The sequence below is a fragment of the Protopterus annectens genome, chromosome 3.part0, assembly GCF_019279795.1.
Source record: "Protopterus annectens isolate FY-2018-M chromosome 3.part0, PAN1.0, whole genome shotgun sequence".
Classification (NCBI taxonomy): domain Eukaryota; kingdom Metazoa; phylum Chordata; order Ceratodontiformes; family Protopteridae; genus Protopterus; species Protopterus annectens.
In genome coordinates, this window is record NC_056731.1 from 180,416,260 (window position 1) to 180,439,040 (window position 22,781).

Sequence of the window (22,781 nt, forward strand, 5' to 3'; positions counted from 1 at the left end):
GCCCATGGGGCGTCCACATCACAGACCACACATACCATCCAGGGTGTTTACCCACCACATGTGTCACATACCACCCCTGTAGACTGTCCTCTATGTCTACCAACCCTGACCACCTACACAACTATACCTGCCATACTTTTCCATATTCCCATTCCATACTTCACAGACAAGGGCAATATGGTCCCAAAAAGGGGTTCACATGTGACATACCAGTCCGTGTTGCACCCACTGACAGCTGTAGATATCTGTGTGTATTGCTATGTGTGCTGTTTCCTTGCACATAGCATGCAGCACTGTGGTAGTAATATAGGGGACATGTATTTACATACATATATGTTTGTGTGTGTGTTTGTATATATGTAGACATGTGCATATAGGTATATATCTATCTATGTGTAAATATATATGATGTATATATGTGCTTATATATATATATATATATATATATATATATATATATATATATATATATATATATATATATATATACATATGTATGTATATATTATATATATGTATATATGTACACATATGCATACCTATATGTGGGGTACATTCAGACATCAGGTCCACAATTTCACAACACCTTCCTGCACAGCTGCACTGTTCTGCCTTGCTACAGCACAGACAGGTGCCACATATGGACACAGCCTTACATTAGGGGGGTATTTGTCGGGCCAGATTGCAGGTAACCCTATCACATACCTATGGCATTCCTGCATGCTAAAATACGGATTAACCTGAGTATTCTGCAAGGGGTGGGCTGTGGATCCCACGTGTCCATCATAATGGCATTACTTCCACCACCAGCTATTGGCCATGTAACATACATACTTCCCATTACACAACACACACTATGATGGCTTACATCATATCAGTCAGTGCTGCTCTGCGTGGTTGAGGGGTTTAGCCCACTACCCACAGGGACGTACTCTATTGTCCTTAGCAGATGTTCAGCTGAACATCATTACAACAACAACAGCTGAAGGCACATATAAAGCATTCCACATCATCTATCTCATTATTATGGAACAAGAACTACAGTCAGTTACATACATATATACTTCACATACCCGTACTAGGATTGCAGACTCTTCTAGAGTGTTTGGTATTTTTTTTTTCTTATATGTGCACTCTCTCTCTCTCTCTCTCTCTCTCTCTCTCAGTCTCTCTCCAGTAAATGGAATGAGCTGCTTTGTAAAGAATGCAGCATGGAACTTGTAGGTGATGCACATGATCAGGTGATGGCCTCTGCACCAATCAGTGTCCTCTACTTGCTACCTGCATGCAGCATGCTGTGTAGTACTTCCAATTACCACTGTCATGGCAACCAACTACTATAAATCCCTACATCATGTGAGCGTGGTCCCTTTACCTTTCTTGTATGATGGACATCCTTCCTGTGTGTGGGCATCAGTGTTACAGACAGCAGCTACCAATACCTCTTACAGGAGAACCTGCACACTCAGGCCAGCTGCATATTTGTAGGAGGTTCCAGAACTACAGACAGAGTGTGAGTAGAATTGTATGCATTATATAGCACTGGTGTTACAGGGTTTGTGTGTACATACTAGTTTAACTTGGATTGCAGTCTGTCTGCATAGCTCTCAGTTGTGGGTCTATCCTCTTGATGGCCAGAGGTGTGCCTGTTATGTTCTGTCTGCCCATCCCACAGGTCTTGTGTCAGATATATCACTGGCAGTGTGTGTGTTGAGTTCTATCAGTATATGGCTACATCCATTTCTGTTTCTAACTTCATATTCCTAAGAGTATGTTGCAGACTATCCTGTAACACCACTGACTAGCTTAGTGTATGACAACAGTTTTACACATATGGGCCTGTGTTGCAGCCTCTGTCCTCCACCTACATACCAGGCTTTGTACATATCACATGCTGTCAGGGGTTGTTATGTAGTGGGCTGTGAGTATGTCATGCTGCCATTCCTGCCATCAGTCCATTTCTGTTGTGTCCCCCACACATACTGTGGGGTTGGGGCAATATATGTGTGGGCTTCACCTACACAATACATGTATGCCCTTATGCACTCCAGAGGCCAGTGCATGTAACAGTGGTATATGGCCCTGTATTATTGAGTCTAGTGGGGGCGGTGCACAATAACTAATCGAGGATGTTACAACATGTGGGGGTATCAGGGGTAGGCTGCCTTAAGGTATCTGGATGTACATTACCATACAATCCACCTTGGGTAAATACAGGCCTACTGCCTCCTGCCATACAGACTGTTCGGTTTGTCAGTGTGATCGTGATAGTTTCAGTTATGCCTTGTTATGTAACAGTTACATCTCATTGTATCAGCTGAGGTCTTTACCCCCTAGGGATTGTGTACAGAGTGCAGATAGAGGCTGCTGAACTATAAATCTGTATTACTTACTGTTAATTGTTTGGTATCCTGTGGCCCAGTCTATCTTTACTATTGCACTACCTGAAGGCCTCAGCCTGGACAGCAACATATGTCAACCTTTCCAGACTACTATATTAGTATAACTGTTTCACAGTTACATTACTCTGTTTATATGGATGCCAGTGTCTAAAAAGTTATATGACATGGCATATACAACTGTAATAGTACACAAATAAAGCTTTCCCATGTATGCAAACCTGTATGTGGTGTTATATCCTTTGACCTCTCTGTGGGTACATGTTGCAGGCAATGATTGTCATTTGTATGTTTGGCTCATACAGTGTCCAGATGGTAAGGTGGTAACTGTAGGCATAGTGGCTGTTCCATATTGTGTGCACGTTCTACATATGTATCTTCCTATACATATCTCTGCGTGTGTATGTGTAGTTACATATATATACATATATATATATATATATATATATATATATATATATATATATATGTGTGTGTATATCTGCATCTGCATATATCTGTCTGTGTATATGTATCCTAGGGATGTTGATTGCTTCCACATTGCGCATTCCCTATGGGAGCCAGACTGTACTGCATGATATGTTACTGATACCAACTTGACATCATACAGGTGGGATGAAGTACTGTTAACATCTTGTGCCCATGTCATGTTAGGTCCTGGTTATGGATCTGCAACAGTTGGTAGTGTATGGCAGGGCAGACGTGTTTGGCTGTGGGGGGGGAGATACTATTCATGCAAGACGTATGTTGTTTGGTTCCTCTCAACCCCATTAACGGTGCATGTGGACATATATGTTTTTGTTATGTTCCCAGTTTTTTCTACAGATGTATGTCCGTATATACCTAAAAGAAAAGGAGCCACTTTTGTGATTTTAAGTATTTTCTTCTGATTTTTTTGTTAAGTTTTACTGCTTTGCCTTTTTTTGGCATTTTCCGGCTTGCTAAAGTTTATATCTGTAACAGTAACAGTACTTGGAACACATCTAGAGCCTGTTTACTGCATTTCCTGTGTTGCACTTAATTTAAAATTGTTTTCTCTAAAACTGCATTTTACCTGATTTTGGCCTAGCACTCAAGTGTGGGGTCATTTATTGCACTGTTGTGATTATTTTGCTGCTTGTGTATCTCTGCTACCTTTAAACTACAACAAAAAGAAGAAAAAAACAAAAAAATCTTGCTTTTTTCCCACTTTCTGAAAGTTAAGAAAGTTCAGTTACAGATTTGCTGTTCTGAACTGTTTGGAAGTTTCTAAAAGGATGGTGCTTGCTTGGGCTAAAGGGAAGTCTCTGTGTTCACCAGTGGGAGTGGTTAACACTGAACAGCCTGCCTGTCCCTGGAGGAGTGGTTACTACCTAGAAGCTGTAGTTTTATTGGCCATTTTGGGTCAATTCTAAACTCCTTGATCTCTCTTAAAACCCTACAACTCTCTTTTTGATTTGCACACTGAGCAGCCGGGCAGCTGCCTAAACAGGTTTAAACTATTCCAGGCTCCACGAAGTCTGCTCTTCACTTTTTCCCTTAGAACTGTTCAAACTCTCAAAGTAATCACGCTATTCTCTTTCTAAAGCCCTGCACCTGCTCAGCTCTTATAAGGAAACACTAACTAACTAAAGCACTACACCGTCCTTGACTTCTCATAAGTATTAGGCTCCCGATTGGTCCTTCCTGATCAAGTGAAAAATCAGTTCCCTTCCCTAATCTGATCAGTAAAAAAACAGTTCCCTATACTAATCTGGTATGTCCAAGGGTCAGTTTCAAGGTTACTCTCCAGTCCAGCTGGTGAATCTGGGAATTTTGAGGCAATGTTACAATTGCCTTATGTACACAGACAACCCTCTCCTCCTTCCAACAAACTCTAATACATGTGAGAGATGCAGTTACACAGCCAAACTGGAGGCAGATCTCTCTCAACCCAAGACTGGCACAGTCAGTCAGGAGGAAAAGGTAACCACCCACACCACAAATCCAGTCTCACACAGACCTATTGCATCTGCATACCCAACACATAAACACACAAAAACATACTCAGAGGCTCTAAATAAAAATCTGCCTAAACAGCAAAGACCTCCTAAGCAGATATCCAAGCAACAGCCACCCCTCAACAATACCCACGAATCACATATCTCACAAAATCAGTGTGCCTCATAGTCACAGCCCTTAAGGCCAAACAACACTCCAAATACACTTGTTATAGGGGACTCTATTGTCCGGCACACTGACGTCCCCCTCACCAGACTGAACAAGGAGAAGGTCACTGTAAGCTGCCTGTCGGGTGCCAGGATCCGCCACATAATGCAAGCACTCAGGTCACTCCAAAGCAAGTACAAGTATGACTCCATAATTGTCCATGCTGGTGTGAATGACCTGAGACGTACCTCCCTGGACTACATGAAAAGAGACATAGAGGAGCTCTCTGACCATATAGCCCAGGCTGGTATGACCCTGACCTTGAGTAGCATCTTGCCCTCACCAAGAATGATGCCACAATATAAACACAAAAATGATCAGTTTCAACAATTGGCTAAAGTATTGGTGTCATTCAAAGGGGATCCAGTGTCTGCCAGCCTGGGATGACATGCTCGACAAGCCACGTTGCTTCACTAGGGACGGCTTGCACCTGTCACCCTTAGGCTTTCGTATACTGGCCAAGGCTCTTGCCACCCCCATAGTGCCTTTATTAGGCAAGGCTCAAAGGACAAACCCACCTCCATAGACAACCCAAGGATAAAAAACTAAAGGTAATGCTACTCAATGCCAGAAGTCTAAACCTCAAGATGCACTGGAGGTTCTCCTCAGTATGGAGAAAATCGATGTCTGTGCAGTAACAGAAACCTGGTTCAAGGCTCCTGAGAGCACCCCAGCACTACCAGGTTATAACTCATACCATGTGTTTCGGCCCCAAAACTCGGACCGAAGCACAAATGGAGGGGGGGTATCTATATTCATCAAAGATACCTACACCTCCAGGTTAGTGGCACTGCACGAAGCATCGGAAACCATCCATGTGCAACTAACAGTGGGCAAAACTGCCTTTCAGTTTGTAGCCTGCTACAGAACACCCTCCCTATTACAGGAACCCCACTTGACATTCATGAGAACACTGGAGAATATGAAGGTCACTCCAAACACTATGTTATTGGGTGACTTCAACTACCCAAGCATTGACTGGGAAGACTACTCAAACCCAAACACCCTCACCCAACAGTTCCTTGAATTTATAAACACTAACGCAATGGAACAACTGGTCACCACTCCCACAAGAGGGAACAATATATTGGACCTGGTCATCACCAACATAGGGACTCTATGTTCCACACCAGAGGTAAACCCCTCATTGGTAAGATCAGACCATAAACACATTTCCCTGGACATCCATATCCCGTCCCCACCCCCAGCCAAGGAAATCACTGTAAAGAATTTCTCAAAAGCCAACTTTGCACTTCTCAAGACTGAGGTGGAATCCTTCAAAGCCCCTGGGCCAGAGGATAATACAGCCCATTCCGCAGAATACTTTACAAATGCATTCTATGAGCACCTGCAGGAATGCATGGATCGTGCTATCCCAAATAAAATCAAGACTCACTCCTCCAAAAACAGGAGACCAGTCTGGCGGACCCCGGCCATAAATAAGCTATACAACAGAAGGAGGAAGCTACTACATGACCGAGCAAAATCCCAAAAAGGGAAGGCATCTCTGATCAGTATTAGCAAGAAACTTTGATCCCTCATAAAATCATCAAAGGCCAGCTTCGAAAGAAAAATTGCCCTAAACACTAAAGATAATCACAAGGCCTTCTTTAGTTATGTCAGGAACATGGGCAGAAACTCCTAGATATGCTCTGAATTGTTGCATAATGGTACAAAATATACCGAACCTACAGACATAGCCAACATCCTGGCAGACAAATTCAGCGCAAACTTCTCCCCCCTTCCCCCCAAAGGAGTAAATACCTATCCCAACTGAATGTAACCTCCCTGACATCACAGATGCACAGGTGAAAGCTGCCCTCTCCAAAGCAAAAAACACAGCATCTATGGGACCGGACGGTGTCACAGGATGTGTCTTACACGAGCTCCAAGAAGAACTGAACCCTTACATTAAGTCACTGTTCAAACCTGGCCTTACTACAGGATATGTACCCAAAGAATGGTGTACAGCTACACTGGTCCCACTCCACAAAGGTGGGGCCACAATGGACCCCGGAAACTATCGCCGCATAAGCCTGACTAGTCTGGTCTGTAAAGCTATGGAGCGTATTATCATGGAACCCATAAACAAAGACATTGAGAGCCTCCAGACACTGGACCCTACCCAATTCGGCTTTGTTAAGGGCAGATCTTGCCTCTTAAACCTAGTTGATTTCTTTGAAACAGTTACCAAAGCCATAGATGAGGGCAAGGTAGTCCAAACAGCCTACCTGGACCTCGCAAAAGCCTTCGACACAATACCCCACTCGGGCATCTTAAATAAGCTTACCAGCTTAAATATCAACCCCTATATCACAAGATGGGTTTCAAACTGGCTCAGAGATAGAACCCACATGGTCAGAATTGCAGGTGCCATGTCCGAATCCAAGCCAGTTACAAGTGGTGTCCCACAGGGCTCAGTTCTGGGACCTCTCTTGTTCAGTATATACTTCTCTGAGGTTCAAGCTAACATGGGGGGATTATGGCTGACCATGTTCGCAGATCACTGCAAACTGGGGGCCATAACTGAATCTCCAGCTGACACAAGCATCCTCCAAAAGGGTCTCACAGAGACGGATGCTTGGTGTCAGAGCCACGGCCTCAAGCTAAATGCTAAAAAGTGCATAGTCATCCCCTTTGGGAAAAACAAGGTGCCCACAAATTACCACATAGGTGGTAATCCATTAAGTACGGAAGAAGTAATTAGAGATTTGGGGACCAATGTAGATAGTAATCTCTCCTTTGATAATCACATTGCCAAAGTGGTTAGAAAGACCTTCTATATAGCCCACCTTATCACAAAGGGTTCATCTAGATCAAGAGAGGTCATTGTGCCCTCTACTGCCATCACTCATCAGGCCCATAATTGAATACAATCCCCCTTTTGGGATGTACCTTACCCGACACCTGCAGCAACTGGAGAGACCCCAAAAGTACCTCACCAAGAGGATCATGGGCTACAAACAGATGTCCTATACAGCTCGACTAAAGAAACTCCAGCTCTATTCAGTTGCTTACCGCCTACTCAGAGGCTATCTATGCCTGATGTACAAAGCCATGTCAAACCCAGAATTAATGGACATGCTCCACCTCAAAAAATCCAAGTCCCTTAGAGCTACACACTCCAGGGACCTAAACCTCAGCACAAAAATAAATAGGACATGCTGGAGGGACAGATTCATTTCCCAGAGGCTCCCCTCACTCTGGAATAGAATCCCAATTCATGCTAGACATAGCCCCTCGCTGACCCTCTTCAAGTGAAATATGGACGCGTGGATGGGAAATCACAAATTCACCCCTGGGATCTCTTCTGTGTCCCTGCTAGACAGAGGCACAGTAAACTAATCTTAAAAGGGTACCTCCTGTGACCTACTTTACAGAGGCACAGTAGGCTAATCTAACAGGGAGGCGGAAGCCAAATACACTCTGGCTAAGCTTATAAATGCCCTAGGGGCAGATAGCCTAGTATCTACCTATGAACCTATGAACCTATATAGATATATAGATCTGCTTACATATATATAAATTGATGTATATATATATATATATATATATATATATATATATATATATATATATATATATATATATATATATATATATATATATATATATATATATATATATATATACATATAGATGTAGACATATATATCTATAGATGTATGCATATGTATGTATATATGTTTATATATATATATATATATATATATATATATATATATATGTGTGTGTGTATGTGTGTGTGTGTGTGTGTATATATTTCTATATATATATCTATATCTATATATATAGATATGTTATATTTATTTAGCTATTAATATATACACACAAACACACACACACATGCATCTACATGTTGAAATACATTCCCTGTACTGTTGAATGACTGGGCTGGATGATATGTTTGTGAAAACATCAGGGTTATGTATATCTGACATGTCTTAGTGGGAAATCACTTTGGCTATGGTGTGCAGGATCCTGGGTTCAAGACTTGCAGAGGCTGTCTATTTTGTTGCTAGGCAGAACAAGGGGCATTGGATACAGAGGCACTTTTAAGCAGTTGTAAGTGGGTTTGCGTGGGTTTGCATGGAGGTAAGCACTACTAACTTCCAGTTACAGTTTCTTATACTCAGTTAGCTTTTCAATTGCTTAACTTGTGTAGGCATTGCTTACCCCCTCACAAACAGGGTTAAACCTGCTTACTGCTGCTTAAAAGTGCTTACTCCCACTTACCCCCACTCTAATTTCTTTAAAGGAAAAGAAAAAAGTGTTGATAGGACAGTGGTAAAAAAGGGGCACAAAGAGGGAAAGACAGTGGGGAAAATAGCTTGGGATGTGCAGGACAGGTGTAGGGAAGGTCCACAGCTGCCCATTTCTTCTACAGCAACAGCTGTGCATATACACTGAATTTGGAGGTAGATTTGAACACTCAAACCTCTGAGAGAGGGGTGAGGACAGCAATAACATGTTGTGATCTCAATTAGATCAGATTACATGTGTCCAGTGGATACGTGTGTGAAATGGACAGCTATGTATAGGGCAAGATTTTTTTTTTGAGAACAGATTGCCCTTTTATTTTCAGGTGAGAGTGGGATGTTGGGGCAGGATAGTAAGTATATTGGGGAGGTAGGTTGGATAGGTTAACAGACAAGACAAACAAGATGCATACAGGGGAGGTATATGACACATGTGCATGGTAGACACCTTGATGGGGAGGGGTGTTGGGAAATCGGAAGCCCATGAGCCCCCTAGTGGAAACAGTGGGACTGAGGTCCCCACCCATGGGCAGTCACCACTGCACCTTCACAGCCCCAAAGGTGGCTGTGCTGGAGGCTGAGTCACAGAGCCAGGCCAACCCTCTAGTTGTGGCACATTGCCCTTGAGCTGGTGTAGCAGATCTCCAACCTCCCTGCAGAGCTCGCTACACACCACGACATGGACTTGCAATGGGTGACAGGTTCCTGTCTGTGCCCGCTCCCTGAAGTGGTTCCACCTGAAGATAGTGCAGGACCAACAGACAAGGAGGTCCCAGGTTGGGCCCCAGACATGCTGGTGCCCGGTGCCACGGCCAGCTGAGGTGGGACAGGTGGGTCAGCTGGGACCAGCCTTCCCAAATATGCTATGGTGTTTAAATGTTATCATCATATGTGGGTTAGTAATAGTCAGCACATTCCAGGATTAGGTATAACATCTTGCATAGATATTCCCATTAACCCAGACACCAGATACGGAACAGTTGCATAGCAAACGGAACACATGCATATATGGGACCACAGTGGTAATAGCAACAGCATGCATGTACATTGATGACACCATGCCACCAATGCTGGAATATTTCAATATAGCACATGCATGGAAACAGATTTAAATAATTATCAACCAATAGGACATAATCAGAACAGTGAAGTCATTACATACCAGTTGAGGTGGGTATGTAGTTTATTGTTGGAGATATGGTGGGAGGGGGGAGAAAGATGTAAATTAACAACTAGTATATAACAGTAGTCCACATTACTTTCCTAGTCAGTGCTGTTATCTGTATCTTACAAGTATTACTACACTACCCTATAGCCTTAGTTTGGACAGTGATATGGCTGCCATCATCTTTATACATGAACTGATTTTACCTGCAGTATACACCTCTTACCTGGTACACATGTGGATGAAATGTTTGTTAACACTAACTGTTTCTACACATACTCTCAGATTCTGGGTTGATGTTGTGCACATAGCTGTCCATCTCTTTCTGCACAGACTCTGGCCATGTCTTGTCCACATGCAGGTGAACCGGGACATATCTAGACTATTATGCTCTTCAACCTTTAGTGACTTACCACACTCTTATACAGGCTTTCCTACTAAGTTATATTATGTGGCACAGTGTGGGTGACAGTGATCAGTGATACCTTATTATACAGGGCAACTGAAACACTCACAATTCCATACAATACCAGAGTAAACAGTACCAGTATAGCATATCAAGGTTTTTATTTCTCGGTTTTTACTGTGCTCGTATCTGACGTATCTCTGGGAGCAATGTTTGTTAGCACTACCTGAATGTTGCCATACAAAGTACCAGATTACACATTAGTATTAAGCACATGCATCTCACTCTGTTACTGTACACACTCTGGTCACAGGTTGACAACATGGGGTGTAGATAGGACATACTTGGCTTATTACTCTCATAACAGTTTCAGGAGTTGCTAGAGTGACAGGTTTGTTCTCATAGATGTGTGACAATCAGTTGTAGTCCCTGTTTGCTACCTATACATCTGGGATCATCCCACTGATTTCCCAGGGGAACAGGTTGACAGGCAGCAGATATGGGCCACTTTACTGGACATTCTGGACATATCTGTACAGTTGTGGGGTATGATTATGTATGCATACTACTACAACTGCCAAGATTCGAACCATGGCTGTGTGTGCTAAAAATAAGACAGTTCACTTCTCAGTTGCATGTGCTGTTCGGACTTTCTTGTCTGCCTTTTCACTGTTTTCTGTCTATGTGTCTCTCAGTTGTACTAAATGGCCTCTGGGGATTACACCAGTCATATACAGGCATTCCTACACTTTCTATTTATGGTGCACATTGTGTGTAACAGTCCTTAATACAACAGTACTATTATATGATTGCAAATCTACATTGCCATATGATACCAGAGTATACACATGCAGTCCAGCAGTTAGACTTTTCTTGTCAGGCTATTACACTTTTATTTACATATACTTTTAGATTTATTTCCTATGACATACATGGAAGAGTATTACTGACCTGCCTCATGTCGCAACCTCTCCAGGCAACTTCTGTGGGCTTCCTGGTTCATGGCCCACTCACTTGTAGCTGTGGAGGACATAAAAGGAATATTTAGCCATACCTATCCATGATATACATGAGCTGGCAATTACTACACACATAGTGGATTGATACTTAAACACAACTAGGACAGCCCTTGCCATTCTAGCCTCTTGGATCCACTGCTCCAAGAGGTCCCCCCCTATGCTGCTTCAGGTCAGCATAGCGATGCCTGACCTGCTCACCAGTTTGGGGTATGCCAGTGGCACTGGTGAGGTCATGGGCGAGATGGTCCCAGGCTTCCGCCTTATATTGGGAACCCTGGTACTGGCCCTGCAGCAGTCTGTGCTCATGGTCTTTGACAAGGAATCCTGCCATGACTCTGGACTCCTGGATGCACCAGCACTGCACCCGGAAGCACACACCTTCTCCCCTTTCTGTCATTGTGCCTGCAAGGAGAAGCTACAACCAGTTATGAGATGTATTCCTGCCTGTTGGGTTTAAGTAGGGCTTATTTTCTGCACTTTTCCATGATTGGCCAGTTTTGAAAAGGCTAGGCTATGGGCAAATCTGCTTACCTAAGGTTGGCATTGTTTAAAGGGGTACACCACTGGGCACATTGAGTCAGCTGGCCTACACATTGCTTACACCTCTTAAGCTGGCCTGTGCAATGCTTAGCATTGCTTAATTAGACTTTCCATTATATTTTTATTTTGGCATTGATTTCCTATTCATTACATCTTATATGTATGCCTGGTATCCATGATTCATGTGTATGTACACTGTATGGTGTCCTTGTGCTTTACTGGGAACCTCAACACTCTATTCCAATTACAGCTCACATCTGGGCTTGCTGCAGTACTCCAGTTCACATATTTATGTTACGTAGTGGGTTATAGAACATATGACTGTATACTGATTCCTTTCCCAGGTTCAGTTTGATTTTACTGTAGTGAGGACTTGTTTGGTGATACCTCATTCTTCTGTACTGCTGTGATGGCTTGGTGGTTTACTACTGTATCTATAGTGTATAGGGTACTGGGTTCAAGACCTGCAAGGCTGTTTATTTTGTTGCTGGGCAGAACAAGGCCCATTGGATATAGAGTGATTAAGGCACTTTTGAGCAGTAGTAAGAAGGTATGTGTGGGTTTGTGTGAGGGTAAGCAATGCTAACATCCAGTTAAATATGTTTACAGAGAGTTAGCTTCAATATTGTTTAACCTGTGTGCGCATTGCTTACCCCATGCAAATGGGCTTAAACTCGCTTACTAGTGCTTAAATATGCTTACTCCTGCTTATTGGTGCTTACTCTTGCTTACTAGTGCGTACTCCCACTTACAATTGCACTGATTTAGACAGTAATATCTAATGGTTCTTGGAAAGGCAGGGGATTTGAAAGCTGTATGGAGATGTCATTCATTACACATTTTACCTTCCATTTGTATCCATGATTCCTGTGTGCATGTACTGTATGGGGCACATGTGCTTATCTGTGGACTTTGCAATGTTATGACACTGACACCTCACATGTACATTTAATGCAGGACTCCAGTTCACAATTATATGTTATTTAGCAGGTTATGCAACTAAAATATTGGTCATAACATGATTTGATATGAAAAATGGAATGTGCTGCAGTGGGACTCAGACCGGGAATGCCTGCTCATAAAGCGAATGCTCTGCCCACTGCACTATTGCTATACTGCTTCATTTGCATATATCTTCCTTGTTATCCTCTTCATCCATTTAAGCTGCATTAACTGTAGCTAAGCGATGGACACACCCGCGCACCTACAGTTAGCTTTAATCAGATTCATAATAAAAAAAAAATAAGTTTGTTTATTTGACTTGTATTTACTATTGCTGTTGTACACGTGAGGGAATGTTGCTGGGGATATGCGGACACCTATGAGCGGTCTCGCTCATTCCTTTGGCCTTTCTGCTGTTCGTCATTGTGGGGTTATGTATATTCTGAAAGCTCTGCTCTCAGACATGCCCCCTGCACTCTTACATGCTCCGTGTAAGATTAGGAGCTCAGGCAGCGCACCTTCATTAATATGCATGGTGCGCTGCCGTCCTGCACCTAAAAGGCTGCTTCTGTGCAGGACTAAGCTAGTAGATTAGTAAATCCGGAGGAAAATAATACCACAGCCAACCAATTCAATACCCACTTTATACAGACAATACCGTCTTTAACTAACCAGCTGACTAATTAAGCTCTTGGTGTCCTTCTCAATCAAATAACCTCCTTCAGCATTTTTCCTTCCAACCAGTTCCTATAGAAACCATCAAAAAATACTTCAAAAATGAAAGCCTACTGTAACTGCCCTTAAAAATCTACCTGGTGAATATCTTAAAATAGCAGCTGAGGTTATTAGATATCCAGTCTCAAATCTGATAAATTGAAAATAAAGTAGTCATCTTGCTTTGGAAAATACCTACATTGATTTACTGCTCAATGGTGGAATCAGTACAGATCTTTCAAACTACAGGCAAATTGACATTTTATTTCCCAGTCAAAAATATTAGAAACATAAATTCATAGGCAACGTCTTAACTATCTAGTGCATAAGCAGCTGGATTTTCACCTCAACAGGGCTTCCATCCTTGTTACAGCACAGCAACTACTTTTATGAATTTTGTTAATATTGTCAACACCCACATAAGTATCAGAAGCCTAGTCTCAACCATTTTTCTGGACTTAGAAGCTTTTTGTACCCTCTCCCATCAGAAACTCTTACATAAACATTCATCCATTGGCTGTATAACACTTCGCTGGAATGATTCCATATGTAACCCTCAAACAGAGCATAAGCTGTGAAATGGAAAATTATTTCTCCACCTTCTTGCCAGTGACTATTGTTGTTCCACAAAAATCTATACTAGGCCTCAAAGTTTTCAACATATTCATCGATGACCTCTACACTGCAACAAAAAATGCTTCCCTAGTACAGTATGCTGATGACTCAACCCTAGTCTGCTCTGCCAAAACTCTCTCTAAACTCCAAGACTTTACACAGTAATTGTTTTTATTGACTGAAACATGATTAAATAATAAGCAAGTAATTCACAAATACTTCTAAACACCCAAACACAAAAAAAATACTGTTCTTTACACCAAAATACATCTCTACCAAAACAATACTGTTCACTATCATTCTTGCCAACAGCACAGTACTAGAATGAATAAATCACACAACATTACAGGGAGTCACCACTGATAACCATTTGAAATGTGGCCACCACATATTACACATGGTTAAAGAGACTCATCAAAAATGATTACATTTGTCAGAGTAAAAACCTACCTCACTGACATGTTCAGATAACATATAGCTCCTACTTTCTTAATGCCATGTCTCCTCCAAACTGCTCCAATCTTCACGAACCTTGAAGTCTCACAACTATCTAAATTTGAGCAATGTTATAATAAAATAGCTAAATTTGTTGTAAATTATAACCAGAGAACACACAACTGCCTAGGACTCAGAGAATTAAACTGGTTAGAAGTATCACATCACCTAGCTCTTTCTCAGCTAACTACAATAAACACTTCAGGATTCAGCAAGCTCTGAACAGCATGCAGGAATAGTGCAGGAGCTGCTGGAGGCAATATGGCCACCGAGAAATCCAGGAACAAGCTCCCGGAATGTGCACGAGCGTTCCTGCACTATTCCTGCATGGACACAGCTCCTGTTTGCAAATTACCCCATTTGCAGGTGAAAACCATACAAATGAGGTGAATTTGTGATCCAGGAAACTGGCAGCCTTCCGTTCAGAACTAGTGCAATCTACAGAAATGTACTCGGTTAGTAACTGAGTACATTTCTGTAAACTACAAAATGGAGCCATGACAGCTCCAAATAAAGGGTGTATATAAGTGTAAAGCATGCCAATGGCCAAATATATGGCCATTGGCATGGAAAACAGTTGCAAAAAATAAAAAAATAATAACTTTTATTTTTTTTTGGCCGATTTTGGCTGTGTAAGCATAGGGCAGTGGCGCGCAAACAGGATCAGTTGGAAAATAACAGAAGAACCCTGAAAAAAGCTTTTCCTGCAAAATCACAATTTTGCCATTAAAGTCAATGGCAGGCAGAAGACAACAAGGCCAGTGAATAGTGGTTGCTAAGGGGAAAGGCTCAGTGTCAGATTTGTAACTAGGCATTAGCAGGCAATCCTATACAAATGAGAGGAATGATACTAAATCCCAGATTTCCCCTCATGGCTAGCCGGCACCCAACCATGTACGTGCAGGAAGACCATGGTGCAAACCTAAGAGCTAGCTGACATCATAGAGGGGTGTGTCAGGAACACTGTAAACTTATTGGAGCCCTGTGGCTTGGGTTTGCCCTTAGCTTAGCAGAGCTAAGCAAGGGGATGTGTCTGAAGCTGACAAGCACTCTTTACATTGCCTAAGTGGGTGTGCGTGCCGCACACCGTGTTTTAAATTAAAAAAAAAAAGTAAACCAGGAAATAGCAGCTCTGTTCACATCTGAGTACTGTGTTTGCACGGCACTCCCCTGGGCTTAAACAGCAAGGCAATGGGAAGGGAAAACAGCAGTAGGAAGGTAATCAAGGAGAACTAGCATAGTTGGCAGGTGAAATGTATCAGAATCAGCCAATTACACAGGCAGCAGCCCCACCCAGCACACTACTATAAACTATGCAAACACCTTTCCCTCTGTTTTTTCCCACAAACTCAACTCTACACCACCAGTGTACACAAGCGAGGAAATTTTACCCAGCAAAAGCAACAAAATGATATGGGCTGCATTAGCTCTCATAAATCAACATGTGGAAGAGGCTGAGGGTGGTGAGGATGAGAATGCTGATGACCAACCCACAGTGAGGAGAAGGAGAACAGTGTACAGACCCAGGGTAACCTACCAGGGGCTACATGAGCTGGCGATAGTGGAGCACTATAGGGTGGACAGGGACCTCCTACAGCAAATTGTTGAGCTGTGCCTGCCATGCCTCACACACAGAACTAAGAGAGGGGAACCCATCCCAGTGGATACCAAGGTATGTGAAGGGCTTATAAATACTAGCCACAGGTACCTTCCAAAGCCAACTGGGGATATCATGGGGATCTCATAGGCATCAGCATCCAGGATACTCCACCAGTTCCTGGATGTCATGTCAGGACATGCCGATGAGCACATATATTTCCACAACACCCGTGAGGCATTGACCAGCAATATGTGTCTCCTCCACCAAATAGCAGAATACCCTGAGGTAGTGGGTGCTATAGACTGCATGCACATATACATTAAAGCACCACCTGGTGAGCGGGGTAGGGTCTACATCAACCGCAAGGGCCTCACCTCCATCAACTGCCAGGTCATGTGCGATGCCCACTATGCTATAGACTCCCACATCTGGCATATGATGCAGCTATACCAGAGATTTGCAAATGGGGACATCCCTTATGGCCAACTAGTAGGAGATGTTGGTTACACACTGGAGCCGTGGCTGATGACACCCATCAGAAATGCACACACACCTGAATAAGAACTCCATAATGAGGCACACGTACAGACCAAACTCATAATAGAGCATATGTTTGGGATGCTCAAGTCACGGTTCCAGTGCCTGGACATATCCGCTGGAGCCTTGCAGTACTCACCAGCTACATGCACCCAAATTGTCATCGTATGTGCCATGCTACACAATATGATCTTGTGGAAACAGCTGCAGCAGGAACAGCATGGGGCAGGCCACACAGCCCCCCACTATTGCCAAGGCCTGCACAGACACAGAGTGACTAGGAGGAGGAACAACCTGAGCCTGCCCCAGTAGGCAGAAGGAGGCATGCCCAGTATGCCCAGGACTTGGCAAAGAGGCAATGCATAGCACATACACTGACATGGTAGGAACCCAGGGAATGACACCTCTCTCTGACTCGCACATACAGTAAAAGGGATTCCAAACATGACACTACCTGTGCTTAACCATGTATAGGGTGTGTACTATGTGCATCTGACATAGTCAGCCCTCCAGCACCATCCTCAGTACTGGAACAGCCACAAGGTAAGTCACTCTCCCTATCAATTGCTGAATGGAGTAGTATGTTTTGTTACTTGTATCTGTGGTATGGATGTGAGCATGCAAGGGAATCGGGTGGCTGAATGGGATCAGCAGATAGTAGACACCTATAGTAACAGCATGAAATCTGTAACAAATACTGGTGTCACCACAGCAGCCAGTACTAGACAAGGTGACAAAACCCACTGCAGGAAATATGGTGGGCCAAATGTGTGTCCATAGGACACAGACATGCCAGTCAGGGAGGCTCACATACCCAACAACAGTCTCAGCCAGCAGGACAGGTGTAGACAAACACAAAGAAAGGCTGTGCTAAGGCCTTTGATTGATGACTATGGAGAACAGCCCCCCGCCAGACCTACACAGACAGACTACAACAGGTCAGGCAATGTGATGCTAGTTCTGAAGGGTAAAAAGTCTGAAACTGAAATGTAGGTCAATAAATCCTAAGACCTGTAGTACATTGATATGCCTCTATTCTGCATGATAGACCAGAATACAGAAATAAATGGAGTACCTGAAATACCAGTACAGTCATAGCAAATGTGTACAGTTGTCAGGTGTGCCCCCCCCCCCCCCACAGTCCTATGTAAAAATGTAGTAACATATAGGTGTAGGTATAATAACAGTGGAGCACAGATTACCTGAGTTGGCCAAAGTAGCAGGATAGATTACAGCATGTGTACAATATGCAGGGCTGTGTGTGTTATGTTGGTGTGTGTTGTATATTGTGTGAGAGTGGTCAGCATGTAGGCATGGTGAGGTTTGTCTTGGTGGCCATTGGCCAGTACTGCTGATGACAGGGCCAAGTTCTCACAACTGCAGTGCCAAACACAATGCATCTCAGCAAGACACATTCCAGCAGTAATCCATAGTACTTGTTTGGATGTAATATATGTCACTATCTGAAAGATGGACATTGCATGAATGTAGGCCCAGATATACAAACAGTAAACAGGTGGAAGTACCCCAGACAGACAGGGTATAAAATGTTACTGTCAAATTTATTTATTTATTTATTTATTTTACATTTGTTGACCAGGATAATCCAACTGGATACATGTCCATTTTCAGTGGAGACCTGGGGAGAAAAGCTCCAAAGTAAACAATTAAGATTACAAGGTAACAATTAAGATTACAAATAGAGTATATACAGTGGTTACATGCTTTAGCAAGTTGTACAAATTCCAAAGTGTAAAGATAATACTGGTATGGTTTAAGAAACACAACTAACCTAAATTACAGTTTTTAACTCATACTATAGTGGAGTTAGTCAGATTTGGCACATTGACATAGCCAGTTTAGTGTCAAATATTGTTTGAGTCTTACCTTAAATTGACTCAGGGTGGTAAGTAAAGTAATATCATCTGGGAGTGAGGTCCAGGATCTAACTGCAGAGTTGCCAAAGAGAGAGTCACCGGCTGAGTTATTAGTTTTGATAGATTGAACTAGCCGTCTGTTAGAAGATCAAAGAGGCCTTGGATTGTTATATGGCGTGATAATATTTTTAAGTGCAGGAGTATTGTCTAGGTTGCAAAGGATTTTATAAGCCATTATCAGTTGGTTATACTGGATCAAGCTGGGCAGTTCTAGCCACCCAAGCTGGTTTGATGCAGTGGTGTGTCCTATAAGGCAGACCAGTGGCAAATCTGGCAATGAGGTTGTAGCAGACTGAGAGTTTATTAAGAACAGACCTGTTTAGATTAGAGAGTAAAGGGGATGCGTACAGGAGAGTTGAAAGTAGATGAGAGCAAGCTATGGCAATTCTAGCAGGTGGGGTTAAGAAGGCTTTTATCCTTTAAAGTGATCCTAATTTTTTATTGATGGTTTTAATGATTTGATTAACATGCAGGTCTAATTTAAGATTGTTATCTATGATAACACCTAGTAGTTTTGTAGAGGTGTCTGGGGAGATTATAGTTCCATTATTAGATTTTATGGTAAAGATAAATGCAGTGGACTTAAGAGTTGGTGAGAAAAGTAATAGTTTTGTTTTTTGGGGGGGGATTTAAAATCAGACAATGACCAGAAAGCCATGTTTCTATTATGTTGAAGACGTTCTGGGTAGCTGACCATAGTTCAGTCTGGGATGTGGCTGAGCAGATCAGGGAGGAGTCATCAGCGTATTGGATACAGTTGACTTTGGGGATAACAGTATAGAGGTCATTGATGAAAATGGAGAACAGAAGGGGCCCTAGTATAGAATGCTGGGGTACACCAAGTGAGTTGGGTAGGAGATTAGATAGTTTCTTTTGCCAAAGGACAGCCTGTTGTCTTCCACTCAGATAAGATTCGAACCATTGAAGGGCTATGGTATCTAGACAGAATGTTTTCAGGGTATGGATTAGAAGCTGATGATCAACCATATCAAATGCATTGGAGAGATCCAAGAAGAGGGCAGAGAATATTTTATTATAGTTGCCATTATGGTTTATAGTGTTTGAGAAGGCTAGGAGGGCTGAAGTAGTGCTGTGGTGAGGTTGGAAGCCATGCTGGGAGTCTGCCATAAGGTTATTCTGAATTGGGTGGTGCAGCAGTTGTCTATGAATGCATTTTTCCATAATCTTTGCAAGTGGAGATAATATAGCTATTAGCCTATAGTTAGATAGTTCAGTAGAGCTACCTCCTTTGTGAAGTGGGATTACATAGGATATTTTCCAGATGGTGGGGATTTGGGCTTCTACTATGGTTCGATTGATTAGTATTGAGATGGGGTAGGCAATAGCATTAGCTGTTTTTTGTAGATACTCGGCAGGGAGTAGATCAGCAGGGAGTGTAGTTGGTTTTAATTTTTTGATCAAGGTACGGATAAGTGAAGAGGCAACTGGTTGGAATCTGAATGAGAGTTGATTTCTAGGGGTGTTGTCCTCAGGGACAGGGGAGCTTGGAGGTAGTTGGTTAGCTAGGACTTGGATTTTCTCAGTAAAGAATCAGTTAAAACTGTCTGATACTTCCTCAGGTGGTTTATCAATGGTTGCTGCAGGGGTCGGGGTAGAAGTTTGTCCAGGATGTAATAGTTTATTTAAATCTGACCAAAACTTGTGAGGGTTGTTTTGATTTATTTGCTATAAATTATAGTAGTAGTTTTTTTATCTTGGAAAATGGATTTTTTAGTCTCGTTCCTTGATTGCCTATATTTAATGTGATCTTGGGGGTCTTTTGTGGTACGTCATAATGTCCTTGCTTTGTTTCTAAGGGTGATTTTTAGTTTGGATTCTTTTGTAAGCCATATCGCAGTTTTTGCCTTAGTTCTTATTGAGTGATTAGGTGCACGAGAGTCAAGGATCTCAAGGAATTTGTTGTTGAAGAATACAACTGCTTCTTCTAAGGGGAGGTGTTTTAGAAATGACCATTTACAGGAGTTGAGTTCCTGCTGGAATTTGGCAGGGTTAAAATTCTTTTTGTTTCTTACCATTTTGAGTATGGGTTGATGGGGGTGAATGGCTTTATGCTTGATTATATAGGTGAGAAGGTGATTACTTAAGTCACCAGGGAGGGTCTCAGAGGTGTACAGTTGGGGGTGAGTATTGATAAGTATCCAATTGAGTAAGCTTTCTTTGTGGTTAGGTTTACCTATCCTGGCAGGGGTGGTTATGATTTGTGTAAATGCATGCAGGCTAACATGGGTGGTTGGGGATTCTGAGGAACAGGTGTTCCAGTCTATGTTAAAATCTCCAAGTAGTATGGTTTCTTGGGGGTAGTTACTTGATAGCCAGTGAAGGGAATCTTCGAGTTTAGATATATTATTTCCTGGGGGAGATTATATTGATGCATTTATTTTTATTAATTTAAATTTGGTGGCAAGAATCTTTGAGTTATTAATTTGAGGTGGTTGTATAACTTCACTAGTGACATTTAACTCAGATTTATAGAGAACAGCTACCCCACCCCCCTTCCTGGAAGCACGATCCAGCCTGAGTATGTTATACCCGGGTGGTAGCACTTCATTGTCTGTGGTGTTACATTTTAACCAGGTTTTGGATAAACAGATTATCTCGGGGGAGTGAACAGTGAGGAGAGCATTCAGTTCATGTATCTTGTTTATACTTCTAATGTTGAGGTGACAGGCCAGGAGAGAGTTATATGGCCTATTAATTGTGGGTTTATTATTTGGATTGCAAGTAGGGGGGGGGGTAAGTTTATCTGGAGTCGATGGGCCAGGGTTTGGGTGGATTTCACCACCAAGTGTGAGGTTAGGTTTAAACCTAGAGATAAATTTCAGGAATATATTTATTAGTTTATGGTAGTGTTTAGATCTGGAGCTAATGTATCTGGGAATGGTAGGTTGGTAGAGTAAGCAGGTTGTGGGTTTGGGCCCAGTACTGTGTGATTGGTGAAAGGTGCAAGGACTTACAGCTGGGGTGATAGTGTGGCCTTTTGGGTACTGAAATCCAGTGAGAAACTGGTTTTCATACAAGATAAGAAGGTATGGGGCAAGCAAAAGGGGTATTAGAGAGGCGTATATCATTTTGTGTGACGGAGTGTGTTAGTTAAAGGAACTGTATTACTTGAGTGGTAGAACAACAGAGGATAAAGTGGTAGAATTAGAGGTAGTGGAGTATGGGTGGGAGAAATGATGACAGATGTAAGCTGATAGGTTCTAGTAACAGGATGTGTGGCATTATGACTATAAATTTAGTGGTACTGGGGGCAGGTGGAAATTGGGGGCAGGGTGGGGCATGGCATGAGCCTGAGCACAGCGAGGGTGAGCAGAGGGGGCTTATCCAGAGTACAAGGTTTCTTAAGGCTTCCTAAAGCTGTAAGGAAAGTAAATAGGGGGTAAAGCACTTTATTTAAATAGCTGTAGCTAAGCTGTAGTTTAGTACAATTTTTTGGGTGGTTGCTTTGGAATTGTACATGGAGGTTAGCAGCACATTAGTTGGGTTTGTAGTATGGAATACCGATGTCGTCTGGCCAAACACTGGCAGACCACAAAGGTCACAGGTATGAAGTATTGAGAAACTGCTGATGTCCCCGCACAATCCAGCATAAGTGGAATGCCCCATGTATATCTGTGAGTCAGATGCAAGTAGCATCCATAGCACACTTGCACCCAGCTCACCACACCATCACCCAAAGGTACCTCACAGGTCTTATCCCTGCTGTTGGGAATAAGTACAATATGACCCCCACCTCTGTATGGAAATAGCCACAGAATGCAGCATGCTGAAGAAGTGTCCCATGCAGGTGTGTCCCTAGCTGTAAGCAGCACCCTCTCAGCATCCACACCACTGGATCAATAATAACAGAATATATTGACATTAACACCTTGCACACTGTCACCCCAGGGGAATATAGTGGCTTGCAGTCTGGGACTGTAGGAGTGACACAATGCAATGGCCTGC